Raw genomic sequence first — 21,574 nt, forward strand, 5'->3', positions numbered from 1 at the left:
CATCCAGTTTTCATTTTTTCTTCGCGCTCGCTCGCAGTTTCTGTTACTGTTTCTGTTTCTCGTTTTGGGAAACATGTAAATTCCCCGCGGAGCCGTTAGCGTTCGGTTAGCCTCGGCAATTTCGCGCGACGCGCGGAAAGAACCACGCCGGTTTTCCATCCTCCGCGAGGCATTCGAGGATATACGACGCCGGGCGCCGTGCGCACTTAGAGGAAGTCCTCCGAGAATGAGGAAAAAGCGAGGAAAAAATGAAAGCGAGCCAAGGAAATAAGAAAATCCAAGCGCGTTGCGTTTGCGAGATGGAGCGAAAAAAAGAAACCGGAAAAACAGAGCGCGGAAAAAAAAGGGGGCGACGTGCAGCCACCAGCGACGAGAACAAATGAAAACAATGCAAACGAGATAAGTAATGTACGCAAATACATAGCGACCTACTGAGGACACAGAATTGAAATAAGACCTGCAGCAAACAATAAAATACAGGATAATATAAATTATTAAAACAAAAAGGTAATTTGGTTGCCTATATTAAAACTATCATTTAAAAATCATCGAACGCACTGTAGGAAGTTTCCAAAGCATGGTAATGTGACGAGTTCGCGCCGAAGTTGAAGTTAAAACTCGGACGAAAAGAATTGGAGGACCATTGCCATTATGCTATGCAAATTTCATTCCCAATTACTCGAAAGAAGAGCGTCGCGTCGAGGAGCTCGACGACGAGTTAGTTTTATTGCTTCTGGCTTACAGTGTCTTATTGTTTTGTGTAATCTACTGAGTGTAACAAAAAAATCAAACTAAAAAAATCAAGAAAAGAAAAACTCAATTAAATATAAATGAATAACAAATAAATATTCAGAAAAATTTAGTTTGTATTATTATGCAATTTATTTTCAAGATTTTTGTTGATATTTTTTGTTTTGTAGCACTTTGTGTGTTTGATATGCATGCAAAAGTTTATTTAGAGAAAACACAACATTATGCGGTTGGTCCTAATGAAAAAATACATGCATAGCAAAGCGTCTCGTGGTGGTTTTTCAACGCAAACTCTGTAAGCTCCAAGATGCCTCATATACATATGAAAAGCTGGCGCAAAAATAAATAAGACAAGAAAACAAATGAAAAAACAGCCATTGCATATAAAAGCTACCCGCATGTCGTTGTCCTGATAATCTTCTTCGCCAACTGAAGAAAAGCTAGAAAATGTCAGCACTTGCCTCGGGATTATTTTAAACGTCAGAGAGAAAATTTTTAATTTCAAAACAACTTAAAATTTGTATTAATTAAATTTTAATACTTAAACACCTTGTCAAAAATTCTATTATAAGTCCCAGCACATTTTCAGTTCGTATTAATAATTTCAACCCTTCACTCCCTGTCTGGTAATTACAATGATCGCTTCATTCTCATTCCTGTTCTTCATTCTACATTAATTTTTCCTCCACTCAACCGCATCTCAGACGTTTCCGTTTGCGCTTCCTTGTACTTCCTTCCTTTCCTTGATCTTCTGATGACCTGAGAAGCAGGTTTTTGAGGGTGCAATAATAATTAACCACGAAAATATTCGTTATTTTAAATTTTCCAAAAATTTCCAAAGAATTTTTAATTATAAAATTTTCTTGATCAAAGTTAATTTTAGGTTGTAAATTGGTTCGGATGTCTTGCGCAATTATTTGCGAGCTTTTACGATCGATTTATTGTATTCCGTTGTCTCCACTCGTCCGACAGTGCTTAAAACGCAATAAATAATAATTTGCGAAAATTGCCTATCAACAATTTAGCGCAATAGTAAATCAGATTCTTAAGCGGACTAACGGACGATAAATATCAATGACTGTCGTCTATTTATAACTGTTTTTCTGCGGATTCGCCCCGCACAAGCGTGTTATGGTCTTTTGTTCAAAAACAACACTAAATCTTGGTTACAATATATTCTGCTTATGGTGCACAGGCATCGAGTTAACAGTTTCTTCAAGTTTCTTTTCGCTGCGCGCATCTTCTTTCAAGCCAATAATCATACATTAAACAGGACATACTTAACCTCAAATATTCTATAAAACAGTAAACGTCTTCAACTTAAATTATTACAAACAGGTTTTATTTATAGTGCGTGGAATTTATTTTTGCGTTTCTGAAAGCTTTTAAAACAACACCGCAATGAATAATTTCTATTTATTTAACGCTATTAGTTTTCCCCATTGACATTTGAAGGTTTCAGTTCTTTCGGTTTGGTTCACCATTGCTTCTGTTGGTTTTTCCACCCTTTCGCCCACTTGGGGCCTTGTATTTTACGAATCGGTCGATCCGTCTTGTTAAAAGAAAATGGTTTGATTATTTTGGGTTTAGCCATATTGGACGTGTGTCTGTTTGCCTTCGTCCGAAAAAGGTTTCGTCCTAATAAGGTGGAAACGAGTGGTGTGCGTCATTCGGAATGCTTGCGGCTTGGAAATGGAAAGAAATCACTAGAAAAGCAAGAAGAACAGATCCGTCGTGTTGCGTAACAAATTGCACCATAACCTAAAAATTAATATTTACGATTTTACTGTAATTCTACAAAATATTAAAGTTATACCTCAAAATAAACGTAACTTTCATGTTTTATATTCTGTTATCCTTCAAAGGATAACTCCAAGATTCATCCACCTCGTTTAGTCTATAAATTTGAGCATAATCGTAACAAGGCGCTTTGTGGGAACGTCATATTTGAAATATGCAACGTTTAGCCAGCGAACGAGTGCCAATACATTACGTACACATTATTTTACGAGCCACATTATTTTCATCTCGTCGCGACCAAGAACATAGGGGTAGTTTAAATGGATGTAACTAATATTCGTCGGCGCACGTTGCAAAAATGGGAAAATTGTGTGCGAGTGTCGTTAATTTTACGATCGCCGAGTAACGCTATTTATACGCTTATAAAACTTTCTAACATACCTACAGAGTGACACCGCAAAATTTCTTAACTATTAACTGAAACTTTGAAGAACTTTGTATTACATTGTGATCCATTCGAAGTATAACAGTAATAAATTACGAAATTGGAACTTTTTAATATACGAAAAATAAAAATTACCATTTTAAGAGGTAATTTCTTGTGATACACTGTTTTTAATGCGAAATAAATCTTCTCAAGAGGTTTTCTGTCACCGCGCGTCTCGCAAGCGTCCCTTTGAGTCGCGCGCCGCATAAAAAACGCTTTGTTGGCATTCGTGCAAAGTCGCTTTATGGACCTTGATGCTCATGTGTCCATGAAAACAGAAAAAATATGAAAATATTTTGAAAAACGCCGAAGAAATAAAAACCAAATGATCATTCGCATACGATACTAAACGAAGTGGTTTTTACAACAGGAAAAATCCGCGTTGTAAATTAGGTATTAAAAAATATACAGGATAGTTCATAATAAAAGGTAATTGTAAAGTTAAAGTGAAAGTGAAACTCTTGGGCGCTAATTGTAATAAAATTTTGAGCACAAGTTTTTATTTGTTTTGTGAGCAATTTTCTTGATAGTCCTTGATAGTCGCATGATACTTAAGCGTGTCTTGTATTTCGTGTTTGTCCTCCGATATCACCCACTTTTCCATCTACTACCAGCTCAACTTCCACTTCACTCTATTTTACTCACTACCGCGTCGTGCTTCGCGTATATTCCTTTTTATTTTACGACACCCATTACTGTCATTTCGAAAATTGCCTCGGCTATATAATTACGCGCACACCGCGCAATAAAAATTTGCGCACGCTCAACCTAACCTCACTCGTTTCTTTTGTTTTGTCGCTGGGTCGTTTTGTCGTTAACGCCGCATCAAAACAAAAGCAGCGTCGATAAAAAAAAGATTGCCGTGTGTGTTTATCCTTTATTTTCGACAACAACACGTCCCAAATATAAGTTAGTTAGAAGTTTTGCTTGAGTGTCAAACTACAGCGAGATAATCATAATGGATGACAAGTTTTACTTTTATTTTTATTTATTATATCTAGTTAATGTGTAATAAAGTAGGAAAACAATTTTCAGCGAGGAAAGTTAAAAATTGCTGAAGATAAAACTAATAATTTTTCTTGACGCAGGATTCAATTAAATAAAATGTTTCTAATTGCGTTTGCTGCGACGACAACCAGTATGAGTTTAGAGTAAATGGCACGTAATCCGCACGATGCACTGGTCGTATGGGATGTAATGGAGCAATTCGTCTTGTAATGCCGCCCGCGTCGCAATCCGGGGGGCGGCGAGTCGGTCACTCGGCTACTCAGGCTCGCGACTTACGATGCAACATCGTGTGCACATTTTCGACTTGGCCAGCGTCGCTGTTTCTTAGCTTTCTGTTTTCTATCATTGCAATTTACGCCGACGAGTTGGGCAGCGCTTCATCATTCCACACATGCAGCATTCGTCGAAAAACACATACATATAAACTACTAAAACGAAACTTCTTCTGATCAGTTTACAAATGAGTTTTGAAGATTCTCATTTAACATTTTGGCCATTTAATGTTCTCCCTGAGTTTATTTAGTCTATAATTAATTGAGGCATATACTACACTACATATATTATGGTGTATTTTGGGTTGCCTAGTGTAAATACACATTTGGTATTATAAATATTTTAATGCGAAGATGAATATTACGCGAATTACAATAAACGTGTTTTTGCAAGCACTTTTACGCATACATTAGTGTTGGATTACGTTTTGCCTTCATTACAAACACCTCTTGTGACCGTACACATCTACTCGCGTTCAACGATTGTTCAAAAAGGCCGATTCTTGTGTTTCGCCCTAAGCCGTCGTGCATGTCAAACGAGTAAAAGCATGGTGACAATATGGCGGCCATGGACGATATTAAAAAAGCGCACGCCTCGCTCGAGCCACTCGAGTATAATTAAAACAGTCGCAGTGTCGGCCAGCAAAGACGCCTCGCGCCTTTGATGTGAAATAATTAAATGAGCGCGAAACCGCCCTTTGCGCCAAGCAAAATAAAGGCATCCCAAACGAAAATAGCAGACACTCATACAGCCAGAATAAAATATAAGGTGAATTTTATATATTTACCTTACGCACAAGTTACATATCAATTAATTATCGCACAAATTGTAAATTATAAAAAAAACGTACTACTTTTGTTAAAAAGACATCTATAGCGATAGTTTCGAAGCAGTGGATCATAAAAATTGTGTTGCGCTTGAATAAATTGAAACGTGTTCACTAGGGCGAATACACCCCGTAGCAACTGAGGCAGGTTATTGCACTCGACGTATCAAAATATCAATTGGCAAGATGTCCGAAGGAGAAAAAAATCTTTACGTTTCACCAAAGGAAAGCAGCGAAAGTGATATCGAAGGCAAAAAATCATTCATGCGCAAATTTAAGTTTGGTCATCGCACCTGTCACTCAAGTAAATTGCCCTTTTTCAACATCGCGGAAAATTCTTGACGTTTACGATATCCAGCCATCTTGGATTTTGTGAACTAAAACTCTAAAAGGTTACTCTTGAATTTCAGCTACCGGCAAACGTAACGAACCAAATGCGAAACAGAATTGAAGTGCGGAATGACGCACAAAAAAAAAAATAGAATGCACGAAACACGACATCGTTCACCTTCGCAGTACACTAACGACATATTGCATGAGCCCCTAGGAGGCACTAAAACGCGAAAAAATATTATAACGCACCACATCTACCTCGAGCACTCAGCAAGTTCTATTATCATGTCATGGTAAATCCAGCAAATTATCTTGTTACGCACGTATGAACAATGCAGTAGCTGGAATTGAGGTTATGTTAAGTGTCTCATAACCAAACCTAACTACATGTATTCATTTTTATTTTATTTTTGCGTTGTAAGTGTATTGATTTGGATGAATAAACGAATGAATGATAGAAATTATTGAGGTGGTACGAAGTGGCAGCCCTCACGTTGCTAACACCCTCCTCGAGTGAATGAAATGAATAGAATGGAAAGTGAATAAAAGAAAACGATTGAGGATCGTGTTATATTTTAAAATGGGCCACTCTCGACGGGTTTTGCCAGTTTCGCTAACCCCCGTCGCATCCGCCGCCTCCAATCTTTCAAAAAACGCCTCTCGGCGGATGCACCTGTCTTGCTCTCGTTCCGCGCGTACGCGTCGTGCAATTTTGGCAATTTGTAAATGTAAATCTGTTGAAAGTAAATTATACTGGGTGATACACAAAATGAAGCAATATTTTTCTGATTAAAATATAGATTTTGTAAAAAATTTAAGGAAAATTAAATAATTGTAATTTTTGAAGTTTCAGAAGTATTTTTTGAATTTTGTTTAGTAATTGTGTTATTTTTAAGTTGTCTTCATTTTTGCAAGTCCCACGCCAGTGCTTTTAAGTATTCTGCGGGACATTATAGCTGAAATTTCAACTTTCCCCAAGTTGAGGTCCTTTCTCCTTCTTTAAGGCAGAACACTTCCAACGACGACCCGAGAATATGGAATATTTTTAGATTTCGCGTTATTATGAGGCGTTTCTAAAGAAGCTTTTATTCATTTCGCATATTTTTCACATTTTTTACATTTTCCACGTTTCCACTTTGTCAGAGGATAATAGGTCATGGTGGTTAGCATATGCTGATGCACGCGTGCCAAATGGAACATATTGATATTCACTAGCAAAAATAACAACTCATTTTCTTGTTTATAAAAAATAATACTCGAAAGTTAAAAAAAAGTTCACTTACCAATCAATTGCATTAACGACGCCTTTTCGTCGCATTCACGAAGCGCATGAAAAGCACGAAGAGCTGCAGCAATTTCCACGCGCCACCATCACTTATCGCATTGTTATCTGGAAAACAATGCGAAACGCTGCAGTTAATTTCAATTACCAAGCAATCATTGCGATTTATTCACTATTTACGTTGATAAGTACCATAATAAAACAATAATAACAATTTCCACGTAAATGTTTCCTAAAATCAAATTGAATTATTTAATAATTATTATTTATGACAGTAATTTTGAAAACTGGTACATTCGCAATGTCTCAGCATTAGAGAAAGGAACAGTAATTAAATCATGAAGGGATTGCCGTCAATCAAGATGTGCACAACGAGATATGCCCGAAATGGGCCGAGAGTGCCAGCGAGCAGAACCGGAAGTGACCTTTATCATGTCGTCCGCACTGCCGTTTCGCAGCCTCGTTGGCCATTGTCGCTCGCCGAAACCCAATTTCGAGCGCCGGTGCCTGCGATACAGACCGTACATACAGTACTCGCCCAGCACGACGGCTGGAGACGAGACGCGACACTAAATTACTATCGTGCCAATGATTATAGCGCGATAGTGCAACGGAATTACTGTGACAGTACAAAGAATACGTGAGTAAGACATTTACTATCGTAATTTTACTACCAACACCATCTATTGCTTAATAGTCTTAGGCTTAATTTAAAGTAACATTCATGGAAAATTTAATTTTAGATTTTTAAATCGTCCTTTTGAATAAACTCGTTTCGTTTCTTGAGGACGTCCTCAAAGTGCGGTTATGTATGTTTGTGTGTGTAAGTCCCAGGTACGTCGGTAAAATGCCATCGTCCAAAGGTAGAAGTCTATTTTTCCAATCTTTGCGCTTGTGAGCGACGACGACGTCGGCAAACATCAAAAAGCCCCGAAAGGAAATGGACTACTTGGGCGTGCGGTGACGAAAGGACGACTCCTCCACACAGTTCTTTATCTTGCCGACAGGACAAACAGGACAAACGGCACAAAGCTGTCCTCGCAGCGCGGGTCTTCACGTCTTTCACGTGCCTTTAAACACCGTCGCAAAAGAAGAAATCGCCGTGGAAATTCAGTTTATTTGCGAAATAATGTTCCGATATCGCAAGCATCAAAACAAACGAAGTCCCCAAGATGCACACAAGGCATAAAAACAAAACAATATCAAAGACTATTATCAGGCCGCGTTGTTTGTTTAACTTGAAATAAATTACGACTCGTTTAAAATTCTCGATGCTACGGTCAATTTATTACGCCTGAAACTTTTCCAGCGTTTTTATTTTTGCTTCAGTGATTGCACGCGACGATGGAAGAAAGAAAGTGGAATTCCGTGTTTTAATTTTTTTAATTTCGAATGATGAATTTATTAGCAGCAAATTGCGAATGCGGCGCATCGGCAAATGTTCAAAGAAGCAGAAACACAGTACGCGATCCTCGTCCTGCGGAAAGGAATCTGTACCGTCTTCCTTTCCGAGGGTGGTCGCGCGGAGAAAGAGGAAGCAGCCGCCTCCGGGACACCGTTGAGAGGAAGGAGAACGCGGCATTTAATCAAGCCAATTGAATTCGGTGTTGAATTCATCAAGAAGCCGCCGATCAATAATTGAAAAGCTATTAGGGATGCTGCAAGAAGGGCGAGACAGTTTCCTGCGGTGCGTGGAAGGAGGCGATTATTTAACATCTTATCAATTCAAAGCAAAAGTTAATAAAATATAAAAATAATTAAATTATAAAAACCAATAATTCATATCTACTACTTTAATTAATAAACTAGCGCCATCTATAAGTCACTAGCGGTTGATAACGACAACAACAAAGATGTTTACAGTTTCCGAGTATTAAAATAGTTTTCAGCTTCGAAATGTCGAAGTGACATCCAACGAATGCCATGCAATATGTCTGCAAACGCCCGCAACCGGTTTTCCGTCTCAATCGTCAGTTAATTTGCGAACGGCGTCGATGTGCCCGTCGGCGGCTACGACAGCCGCTCATTAATTTCGTTGCGTGTCTCTCCTAACACGCGTTCACGCGTACATGCGAGACAGTTTCCTGTTTTCCGGCAAGCAAATCAACATTGAAATCTATTCATACCGATTGATTTGAATTACAAATTTTACATGTCGCATGCACATATGTGAATAAATATTTTATTTTTTCAACGCGGACACTGTGTATGTAAAGATTTCTAGTCGTACATAAGTGCAGTGTATAAAATTGAATTTCAATAAAAAGAAATTTGGTTTGCAAAATCGTGCTGCACAGAGTGGCAACTGTTGGAATGAATATTCATGCAATTTTTCACTCTACATGATCGGAATGATAGAATTTTTTGCTGCGTGTATAATTGGTTGCATAATTTAATAATATTGCCGTTACCTATTTGAAGTTGGAGCGTTTTCAAACCAAAACTTTTGTTTTGTAATGATCTGAATGTCGTAATCAATTTGATGTTAATTGCCGGTCTAGTGAAACTTTGCGCAATGCCGTGCCGCCACCACAGCCGCCACCGCCGCCAAAGACGATTACCATTAATGCAGTCATGCACCGAGCGCCCGGTCGCTTTGTAAATTAATAATGCAATTGGCGAAGTTGATGTTTGAGAAAGCCGCGAGACCTGCCGTCCTTTCCTGCCGCCGCCTCCATCGCCACGCGTTACGGTCCAAGCGCCGCGAGCGCAACAACACAAGACGCTGTGTTGTCGCTTTGAATACGTAATGAACTCATTTAATGCGCCGCCTCCGTCGTGGCGACTATCATCTCGAGCCGGTCTCACGGTCGTTATCGTGCTAGTCATCATAGTTGCCGGCATTAACCGTCCCACACACACACACACCCCACAACACAAAACCAACTAACGGAAACAATCATCTCAGCATCATCTAAGGATCACCCTTGGAACATTCAAGTTCTAGTTGCTTTAATGAATATCATAAAAAGTTTACAGTCCACAAATAGGTTATTTTCAGACACTACTAACACCATCTGGTGTCGAATAACAAAACCAAACAGAATTGATATGTTTGTGACAATAGTACCTAATAGAGGTTATGGTAATATTGACTCTTTGGGTCCTTGACACACGTGATGGAATATTTCAATGTCGTTTTGTAGACAAACCGGGGCCACGTGGGCCAATCGCATTTTAATGCATCCGATTGACTCGGGCGTCATGCCCTAGCCTCTGACTAGGCAAGCGTCTATGATGGATACGAAAACCACATCAAAGCACTCTTAACTCATAAAATATTAATGCACGTTACGCTCCACTCCGCCGTCGCCGCGTCTCGTGCGAGGCGTTGAGAAAATGTTCGTATCGAGCGGTTACCAAGTGAAGCGAGTCGGCGAAAAACATGCGAAGACGTCGCTCGCCTCCCAATGGACCTCGTTTTCTATTATTATTGGAGCAAAAAAATGCCTCGACGGGAACAAACGACTGTAAAGTGGGAGAGAAAAATTGAGTGAAATGCAATTGTTCGATTCATACATTGATAATGACAAAGTCTGGTTTTGCAATTTACTGATTTGTAAAAATGTCAAAATTGAAAGATGCTGGCACAAAAAAACCTGCAATGAAATTTAAATGTATTTGTATTTATGTATTGCATGTATTGTATAGTTTTAAAAGATTATTCAACCATAAAACTGAACGAAATATAGTTTGAGATCCCTACGTGTTGTCTCAATTCCCCGTTCGCTATATTTACTTACACGCAAGACGATACATCGTGTCGCGCAGGTTAAAAGAAGCGATTTGATAGCAAAAGGTGAAGCGACGCTGTGTCAGCCAGCAGCGCAATTCGATATGCGATACATTGACATTGGCTCTTGGTAAAAGCGCGCACACGAAGAGAAAAAGCAATGGCGTGTCAACGGAAGGATAACTGATAAAAATATATGCAGCGTTCGTTGGAGCTATCACATCTAGTATACAACATAAAATCGAAAACAAACTTGAAAATAAATTTCACCGCCAGAGAATGAAAGAAAAAGGCGAACAAGATTTTATTATAAATTAAACATGTTTTGGGTTATCAAACAAAAGAAAATGTAAATAAGAAGAGCGAAATTGAAGCTGAACCACATTAAATAAGAATTAAGCATAATGTACCAGCCATTAACACAATTTCTAACACCGCTTCGGAGGTTCTTTTTTTTTCGCATGGAAAAAAGCAAATGGACGTCTTTGCGTGCCCACGCGCTGAATGGGTTGCCTAAGTGTTATTCCAAGCGTGCCAAATGGAGCAAATAAATATACAAAAAAAGGCAAGTATAGAAATGAGCACTCCTCGTGCTGTACGCGTGGAATTCTCTCAATTCAATGTTGCTCTCCTCCTTCGAGTCTCTCTGACATAATGCGACGCATAAAGAACGCACCAGAAGAAGACACTGAGCACAGTGCGACACAATTTATGTTGCTTTTCATACCCGCCGAAAGCAAAAGTGAAATTTCGCATTATTTGCACCATCACCTCATTCACGACCACAGAATGACATAAAAAATGTAATTACATTCGTGGAGCACATTTTTCACTTACTCGTTCATGAATAAAAAGTGTTATTATATTAATTGTTTATTTTTTTTGTTGCGTCGTTGTCACCGGCTTATTTATAAAAGTGTGAATTTTAAATTGATTCGCGAAATATAAAACTTAAGCAGCGCTGTGTTGTTTTTTTTATGATTGTTCAACGAAGTGCACGCCGTCGACGCCTGGCGTTGACATCGTTTACGGTGGTTTTAATTTATTTACGAGCATTTAGAAGGATTAATTAAATTGTGAGAGGCTGTGTTCTCGAGTGAAAAAAACACACACCCACACCCTCTCAGAGTAAAGACGAAAGAATGGAGCAGCGGCGCCGAAAAGGCGTACGACGTGCAGGAGTGCCAAAGAAGGAAAGCAATTATGAGATTATCGAGTGTTCATTAATCAGCTTATTGATTAATTTCGTGTTCGACATCGTTCGAAAATAAACGCAAGATTAAAGCACAAAGTGAAAAATTGTTTATGAAGGGGAAAGAAATTAAAATTTTTATCAATAAATATTTGTGCTCTAAAGCACATTTATTCACTTGGGATTATAAATGACAGCTGTCATTTTTTATGTTTTAATTTTACCAACTTTTTAAACCGGGGTTTTGTGATAAATTCATGGAAATAAAACAAAACCATTAAATAAACTGGTGACCCCTAACCTAAAATTTATTTTGTTTTGTTTTGAGGTTAACCTCGACAGTTTTGATAATATAAAACAAAACATCTTGCACGTTTATGTTTTCAATTATCCAGGTGCTTATTTGCATACGTGCATACACGTTATTTTCATCGTTTTCACACTGTTTGTACATCTCGACCCTCTATTTTCATGCGCATTGCGTGCACAGTACAAACTATACTAACAATTACGCTAGTTGTTTCCGTTGTTATTACAATCATACACAAACATGACGACTAAACAGCGCAAACCTCAAACCAGTTCCAGCTTAACGCTCACAGTTTGAGAGGCACAAGAGGTGTTTGTGTTCGGCATCAGTGCGAGAAATAGCGTCGCGACGCGTCCGGCATCACACCATGTCGCTCGTCGAGTGGCGGGCGCGAGGACGAGTTGAACTATAGAAATGAATGCAATGGAAATTTCGTTTTTTTTCGCTGGGTATGCGAGATAGTTTCGAAAAGTTTCGACATACTTGAAGGCACTAGAGTGCAGAGTTGGCGTTGCGCGCATAGTTGGCAGCAATGCCAGCGTTGGCAGTTACACTGATGACAGAAAACTCATTTGCATCGAGGAGACGTGCACAATGAACATGTACAGCTAGATAACACAGGAACAACACCCTGAAATAAATATACAATTTAGTCTAATTTATTAGACTAGAAGATTTTATTTTCAAAAGTTTTTGTTTTTCTTTAGTTTATTTTTAATTTGATGCCGATAGTAATCAACTTTCCAATAATTTTTAAACAATAATTAATAAATATCTACCCGAGGGTGTATAAAAATAAAAACAAATAAAATTACAACTTTTCCTGGTAACGCAAATCGAAAATTTGTAAACAACTATTTTTTGGAAATAGAGTGGTTATTAGCTTTCACAACAGTAATCGGAAAATGTAAAAATAAAGGAATTAAAGGGTTTATTGGATACATCATGTTTTTATATTTATTTATTTAATACGATCAAATTTAGTTACATCAGCAAAATATTCTGCTCATATTATATATAAATTGGACAAAATTCCGTTGCGTAAAAATGTTTACAGTTAATAGAAGCTTATTTGTTAGCATCAACTAAATTGGCTTTAAAAACATCACAAACATTCAATCAATTATATTTTTAACGACTGTTTTTCTGTTTTTCGGAAAATTTTACGTTTGACCAACGCGAAACCCCGAAAAAAATAACGTCGAAGCGCATAATGACCGGAATGGAGTTTCGGTGATTATCGACGCGTTTCGGGTTTGACTTTTTGCTCTGTTTTTACGTGCAGCAACCCTCTGAGCCGTAAAAACCCGACGGATATAATCTCCCCTCGTATGTGGTTCTCATTGCAAAAGCAGGACCAACTGGACTAAAGAGAATCCATAACAAATTCCAGTCCTAAAGCCGTTGTGACTTTGGTGATACTATACCAATAGCTAACGCTCAATGTCCGCCATGTTGCATTTCGTGCGTGGGCCATGTTCCGCCAGGTTTCGCCACATTCGAGCAAATTTTTACGCTTTTGGAATTTCGGAATTCTAAAATCGACAGTCATATCACATACCAAAACAACTTTTAGGTTTACGAATCAGATGTGTGGCCAAACAGAAATAAAAAAATCGTCATAAAACGAGTATAAATCATGCGCGTCATAAAAACATATAAAACCCTCTTAAAAACGCAAAAAATGTACTAAATTATTATCGTTGCTTTTTTGAAGGTTTGCGCTTCAAATTTAATTGAAATAGCAACCTTAATGAAAAAAAAATCGACACTGATAAAAAAAGCAATAAAAATTGCAATCAGTAATAAAATTTGTATCGCGTCAATGTTATGCATTCACAATGCTTATTTTTTGTATAATTTTTATTGCTGAAATGTCGATAGTGTGAGGTTATGTTTGGTTATGCTTGCAACAACGTCGATTTTACGAGTTCCGAGGTGAAAGCGATGAAAAACGCTAATAACGAGAGCAAACAGTTTCAATTTACGATTTCATAATAAAAGACCCAGACGGTAACGCGTCGCATCCACCTACACTATGGGATTATCACGATCCGAACAACAAATATGGCGCAAGCGTGTGAAATGTCTAACTTTTTGTTGCACGAGTGTATAAAACAGCAAATAAGCGCAGGTTTTAGTAGATTTTATAAGTCCTAACAAGTGTAACGACTCAATATGGATGTTAAACGCTGTTCAAGATGGCGGTGTGCAAACTATAAAACACAAATACGTTCCATTTTTCACTTATTTTAATTTATTAAATAAAAACTAATAAAAATATTTACGCAGTTCATATCTCCAGCGCAAAATGTGATTAAATTCTAAAAATAAAAGAACAATTTATTTTTGATCAGAGCTAACGAGTAAGAAATAGATTTTCGTATGATTGCACGCGTCCATTTTTGGAACATCCCACAGAAAAGACCTAATATCGACGTTATAACGTTGACCTAGATTCGAATTAATATTTCACCTCTTTCTAATAAATACATCGAGACATCGTAGTAATATCCGGCATTTCAAGATTTGAGAGCAACCACGATGATTATATATATGTAGAGGCACATAATCATAAGGCTGCATAACCTCACATTTTCGATTTACGTGACTTGTAAGTTGCTTACAACTCAACATTCATCGATTTTCAAGTAGATATTTATGCATTTCTTTGCTCGCACGCTGCAGAATTCGGTGAGGTGGTGACCAAAAAAAGCAAAATCTCAATGTGTTGCACGCACGGATGATGGAACGAGGTGAAAGGCGGTAGTGGGCTAGTGTGGTTTGTGGCTTGAAAGGAGTAAAACGATTTCGGCGGCGTGGCAACGCGTCGGAATTGTCGCCTAGGGTGCTAGCGTTCGCCGAAAACTGAAAAACCTCTCCGGCTAAAGCCAACCCAAAGAAATATAAATAATTCAAAGGGGAAGTCATGCCTGCGGATTGATTTAGAGTGACTTGCGCTAGGGAAAATTTAGTTTTATTAATTTTTTTCCTAAATTTTTTCCAAAAATACTCAAATTAACCTCAAAATATTAAAATTAACAAACATAAAGAAAAGTTATTTTAAAACCACTTAAAATAGTTCCTTTATTCTCATTTCCACATATTGGTAGTTTTTCTCATAGTTTCGTCCTATTTTCTGCACACACGTACAAGTTCACTTACTTTTCCGTCATGTTTGCTTACTCATAAGACGATGGCAGGCACAGCGATTCCCGAAGAAATGAAGTACGACGAAATGTGCCGGAAGCCAACGAAAATTCTAACTCACGAAAAACTTGGACATTTTTCACGTACAGGGCCAAATAATGTAATAACATAATATAAAAACAAAACCGCCAACTTTTCATCGGCGTGCTCAGAGAACAACATCAAACAAAGTGCGAACTTCCCCCAGCAGATGCGCGGAGCGATGGCGCTGCCTTTTTTCGACGGCGGCGAGTTTATGAAGAAAGAAGATGACTGCGCGAGCGTGGCAAGTGTATGAAACACATTCGAGTGGCAGTCGTACGAAGAACTTCTTCCACTTCACTTACGTGCGTATACATTTTATAGCATTTCTTAGGTGTTCTTAAATATACAGTATGTTTAAAGAAATTTTGGGTAATAAAACCTTCAAAATAATATATTTCTTTAAACATATTGTAGAATAGGCAATTTTCGTGACACCAAGCCGAAAATCTCGAGTTTGAGGATATGACAGTAAAAAAGTTTTTATTTCTGATGGAATTTTTTTTCTTCTTCGAAAATCAATTTACCGCACACGAGTGAAACACCAAAAAACTTGTAAAAGTCAACGCTAAACTTTACATTAACTTAATTCCGTTTTTTTCTTCACATTTTTGCTTGTACGAATACCTACGTATGCAATGTGACTTCTTTTATTGTTTTTCATTCGTTTTATTGTTTTATTGAATTTTATTTTGGCATTAAATTTCGTTTCCGGCGTAAACCGCCTTCTTTTTGGAGGATGAGCGGAATGAAAATACAATAACTTCACTTTACGACGCCGAACTTTATAGGTTATATCGTGGAGGGGACATTTTTGTTTCTTGATTCAAAATATGAGCCGGTCACAGATCAAGAAAACACACACACGCAATAAAAATCATGTTGGTTTTTGTTTCGGTGCGTTCGAAATTCTATGCATTTTTTCTTTACGAACCGAATAAATTCCGACCCTATCGGGTGTTTTGTTTTATTTCATTTTTTCTTGAGTGTCCAACAAGCTATTTACTATTTTCCAAGGCACACGGCGCGAGTATAAAATATCCTCGGACCTTCCGCAAAAAGCGCGCACACGCCGATGTCCCCAAAGCGGGAAACACAAAACAAAATCCGAAACGAGAAACGAGAAGCGGGAAACAAGAAACGCGTAACTTTAGGCAAACCCAATCTACACGTACACGTCGAAAGTGTGCATGGCGTGGTGCGTTTTGAATTTATGAAATCTAAACCTAATTTACATAGCCCCACATGCGGCGCGAGCAAGGATGCCATTTCACTGGAGGCGGCGGCGCAGCATTCCACTAGGAAAAATGTAAATGGAAGCCTGCGCGTTTTGTATCACATTAAATCAACTCCCAAGTTGACGTTCAGTATTTTTTTCGCTGTGCGCTGCGACCAAGAAACGTAAATCGGGAATAAGAAATACGAAATAAAAACGAGCACGTTTTTATTTTTCTTTAAATGATATATGTCAAGTGGGTTTAATGGGATTACGACCTCAATTTATTGAAATAAATAAATTTCATTTTAAAATTATTCTGTCACGAATTTTTATTACTCATTCCGAATTTCATGATCATTATTTCATTCTATTCTAATTACGGAAAGCGCAGTTTATAAGTCGCTCATTGGTCGGGCGTGCGCATAATAAGACGATGCAGCGCTCGAGTGTAATAAAATTATACTCTTCGAGGCCGCCGCCAAACTCCTTGCGGGGGTGGCGTGTGAGATTATCTCTCGTGCGGCGTTCGTCGTTAAACTCGTATTAAGATGGATACACTTTGATATCCAGATTGTTTTAATTGCATGCCAAGAACACAATGATCTCTGATCATATTTTAAAACTCCTAAAATTATTCTTCCTCAATTTTTCATTTCGTTAGAAAAATGTCTAAAAATAGATTTTCCAAAACAATTTTGTCTAAAAAGTAATTCGTTTGAAATGACTGTTTGAAGAAATTGTCAATTTCGTAGCTGGTTCTTTTACGTGGCACACGATTCCATCAAAACAAATTAGACTGGCGCAGACAATTGGAAAACCGCAATTTAACGATGGCGCTCTCTTTGAAATGAACTCGCGTCCGAGGCTGGGCGTGGAAAAAAACGATATGGCGATTGAAACAACTCGTGGTGGCTGCGAATTTCCACTGAGCTAACTGCAGACTGGAAAACTCGGCTGCTCACGTGAATGTGAACCTTTGGTGCACTTGCTGCACAATTGCGTCATGACTATTAGCGTGAATGTGAAAGCGTAAAAGAGAGCGCAGTAGATGGATGGATGAGTCTAGCTTCGATCCAGACGTGCAGTGTAAAAACGAAAATCATGAAAATTGAACTGAAGCGAACCTTCGACTAGGTTCACCGATGTGAGGTTAAGATCGGTGGCTGTACACTGTAGAATTGTTGAAAGTGTTAGAAACGTTCGTTGTGGTGGTACGAGTAGCGACGGCGGGGACCTTTTATTAACGAGGTGGTTAGGTCGTTATCGTTATTGCCCTTGGGGATCAATCGCAGAAGTTCGAAATCAATAACCTCGCTTTTTCGGCACGTTCCTACCTACGCTCCTGAGGACAATAATCAAAATTGTTTCCAGACTGCTACAAATTTCGCGCAAATTTATTTGGAATTTTACAAATTAAAAACAGGTTTTAATCAATTTGGTTTTAATTTATTTCCGAGGCGTGTTCACCGCACACATTTTTATTAATTTAGGCACATTAAAATGCATGAAATGATTGAATTTAAACGTAAATAATCATAGAGTTTATATGTTATCTAGGCGGATATGGCATATGCTGGTGGTAGCATCGGTCGGTTTTCAATTAAAAATAAACTTTTAATTATTTAGGGCGCGATTTTCCATTATATTCAAACCATCAAAAGCGAATTGAAATGCAGATGCTTGCGCCAAACTGACACGTCAAGCATTAATAATGCAACAAATCTGTGTTGTAATGCGGGTGGCACAAACATTACCAACCAAAGTCAACAACAACAAAAACACGTCCGTGTAAACAACCAAATTATATTACATTATTGCGATATACGTGTATTTTTTGTGGTACATGTTGCGCCACATAACCTATAAACAAAAACATTCAAAACCAATTGTAGGCAACCCATATTACACTTAAATAAACTTTTTTGACACTTAAATTATGTTGAATGATGATTTGATTTTGATAGAGCTAATTTTTCAGCTTGTCATTATAGTCATTTGGTAAAAGAGTTTTTAATGCATTCATGAAGACTTTTCTTCTAATTCACATTAAATGTAAGTTTGGTAGATATAAGTTACCTTCAGCTACATTTGGAAAAACCTAACAAAAAGTAGAAAGGTGGCACGCCCGTAAAAAACGGACGATATTAAAGTAATCCATCAAGTTTTCAGCTAGACTGATAAAGTGCGTCTGGATTTCCATTTTCCGCGTTTTTTTGACGCACGTTTTTTTCGTTTCCTCTTCAACCTAAACCAACACAATCTCAAACCCCGCGTTAAGACCACATTTTCCTAACGATTTTAGGATGCTATCTTATATTTTTTGCAAATTCCACCCACAAAAACTTAGTTTAAACATTTATTACGTTTCGGATTTTGTTTCGAAAGGTGTCGCGAAAGCAGATTGACGAATGGGTACAAAATGTTATTACACATTGCCACAAAAATGCGTTGTAGTGGGCGCAACAACTTCTCCTCCTACGACTGGAGGGATAATTTTATTGTTCGTGGGCCATATATAAAATCTACTTTCGAATGAACGCCCACGAAATGTATCTTGGCGACCGCGAGAGTTTTATACGCTTTTATACATTTATGCGCTTTTGTATAGATAGATTTATATCATACAGGGTGTAAAATAAGATAAATTATTAAATATATTTAATTGTATAATTTTTTTACCAGTGAGAATTATTTTTGTACTTTATTTAAATTTTTATTAAATTATTTTTATTTTTTGAATTTTTTGAAAACTCTCACTAGATAAGTGTGTTTGTAACTTAAATCGTTGGAGTTTCAACCCCAACTGAACATCTTGTGCGTTCACGCGGCTGGGAACGTAGAAAATGTGGGAAAAGTAGGAACACATAGCAAACTAACCCCATCCACACAAAATAGAGGCAGGAAGGAAAGGAAAACGAATTAAATGATCCGTGTACAAGTTGTTTTTCAACTTTTTTCGCTTAAAAATCTTTAAATTCTTTATTTTGATTAGCACCAAACTCATAAAATTGTCCGCAAATAAACGAGGGTTGTTTCAACACTTTGCCGTAATTAATAAATATTTATTGCTTCCAATAATGAATCCCTATTAGTCATAAAGTTGCCTTTCGCCCAGTCCGCTCATGTTTAATTTGTATTCGCACTGTCAGGCATCCAATTAGGCTGTCCTTCAACTTTCATCACACCCCTTACACCCACTCTCACATTTTCACAGAATGTTACCTACGCGTGTTTGTGATGGGCGATTGGTAGTTGTCGGTTTGATACATTATAGATTCAATGCGAAGAGCTCGAAAACGAATGCTGTAGCAGTGCAGCACGATGCCGAATGTTGACACATTCGACCCCAAATCATCCTTCCGCGCGTTCGACGAGTAATTACAGCGCAAACAAACAACAAGAGAGCGTGCTGGAAAAAAATTACGTTTCGTCAAACTGGACCGAGCGGTCAACGTCAGTGCCATTCAATCAATAGTCCAGCCTCATACTCGTACATGACGAGTGGAATTGTAACGAATACGCGTTGTACGTTGTACGCTGCAAAAAAGCAACAAATTGCAAAGTTATACAAATGTTCACATTTTTGAACGAGTGCCAATTCTGTTTCTGCATTGACGTCGACCACTATTTGCCACGTTAGCAGTTTTGTATGGAAACATACAATATGTTTGAAGTAAAATATTAAAAATGAGCAATAATTTCATGGTCGGATTATTGTGGCATCACGAAACGTCAAAAACATGTTGGGAACTAAAAATTTGAGATTATAAAATTTTTAACATTTTAGAACTTTTGGACAATCATTTGATTAAAATAAAGATTTTAAAGAAAATTTTGTAGTTTAACTTGCAATATTTGATATTAATTACTCAAGATTTGAATAAAGTGTCCATTGCCAATGTTACCCGCATCTAACCTAGTTTTTCATCAACTTCTTGAAGGTTTTGTAGCCAGTGTGTGAGCCCATTTGAGGCTCGCCAGAGTGAGCACGACACGTTGGGGAGCGATATTGTAACACATCCGCACTTTGCTTCTTTCGTGCTATTCGCACAGTTCTTTTAGCTTCCTGACATTCTGGCGTGCCGAAATGTTTTTGTACGTTCGGTTGCGGACAGCGATAGCGTTACCTCAGCTACCCAAGGACTTCGGAACGTCGAGCAAAAGCGAAACTTTATAATCTTTTTCTTTCCAGACTCGCACAGAATGCTTTATTGTGTTTCGTGTGTTTTTACCAAGAATTTTCCTCTCAGACTTCAATTTTACCCAGACATGTAAAATATTTACGCTTTCCTATAAGATTTCCAATGTAAACTTTACAAACCAAAAGATGGCACCACTTTAAACAGCATTTTACAAATAGTAGTGAAACCAAACATCAAACGAGACGAGTGTGGTGAATTATAAATAAATCGTTTTCACATTATTGGTCGATATATCAAATTGTGGCTACGAAACTATTCCAAACGAGAATAAATGGAACGACAATGAATATAGGATTCGCTGCCCCGGGGACATTATAAAACATTAGCGACGTTTGCCGTCCGTTGGCGTCGCTTTTGTATAACGAGTCAAACACGGAAATATTAACGTCGGCCTGCAATAGAGAAGTCGATTCGCGCGCGTGATAGGAAAAATCCATCGGTAATAAACGTCGATTTCAGACTGAATTATGCAGAGGTAATCGCCCGGTCATAAACGATCGGTGGGTGGATAGCAATATCAGAACATCTTAAAATAAACCATCTTATGAAATAATTCTCATAAAATCTTATATTGTTTATTAAAATTACATAATTTAGTGATATTAACACCAAGATGCAATATTAATTCACAATTCACACGCAGTTAAAATTTTATGAAGATGTCGCTGCACATAGTTTAAGGTTAGAATGCTGTGCACGCTGGGACATTCTAAATTGCAGCGCGCTTTCAATCATGAGAATCGTCGATGTCGTAAACTACGCGTAATATTTATAGCAAATTTAATAACTGTGACCTAGATGCGATGCATCCCAGCAGTGGATAATAGCTCGATTATTAGCTACACGCAGATATTACGATATTTCCCCAGGCGATTTCATGTGACTTTATATTTTATCGGTACTTGAGTTTATTCTAACCTAACCTCAAGTGTAAAATTGTCTACATTTAGTTATCCGTATGTTTAGAGCATTTGAACGACTTGAATGT

General features: G+C 37.8%; 1 protein-coding gene across 2 annotated transcripts in view; it reads right to left on the reverse strand.

Moving 5' to 3' along the window:
* The window catches only part of LOC135795317 (neuroligin-4, Y-linked-like), a 141,767-nt gene that overhangs the window by 85,390 nt on the left and 34,803 nt on the right, over positions 1-21,574 (reverse strand). For both annotated transcript variants that reach the window (XM_065306953.1, XM_065306954.1), the window contains exon 2: positions 6,701-6,807. The gene's annotated coding sequence lies outside the window, so the exon portion shown is untranslated. The remainder of the gene's footprint in view (positions 1-6,700; positions 6,808-21,574) is intronic.

Source organism: Atheta coriaria, unplaced genomic scaffold, assembly GCF_025399875.1.
Source record: "Atheta coriaria isolate IRGN ID8LTWV9N9 unplaced genomic scaffold, Caltech_Dcor_3.1 hic_scaffold_7_pilon, whole genome shotgun sequence".
NCBI lineage: Eukaryota > Metazoa > Arthropoda > Insecta > Coleoptera > Staphylinidae > Dalotia > Dalotia coriaria.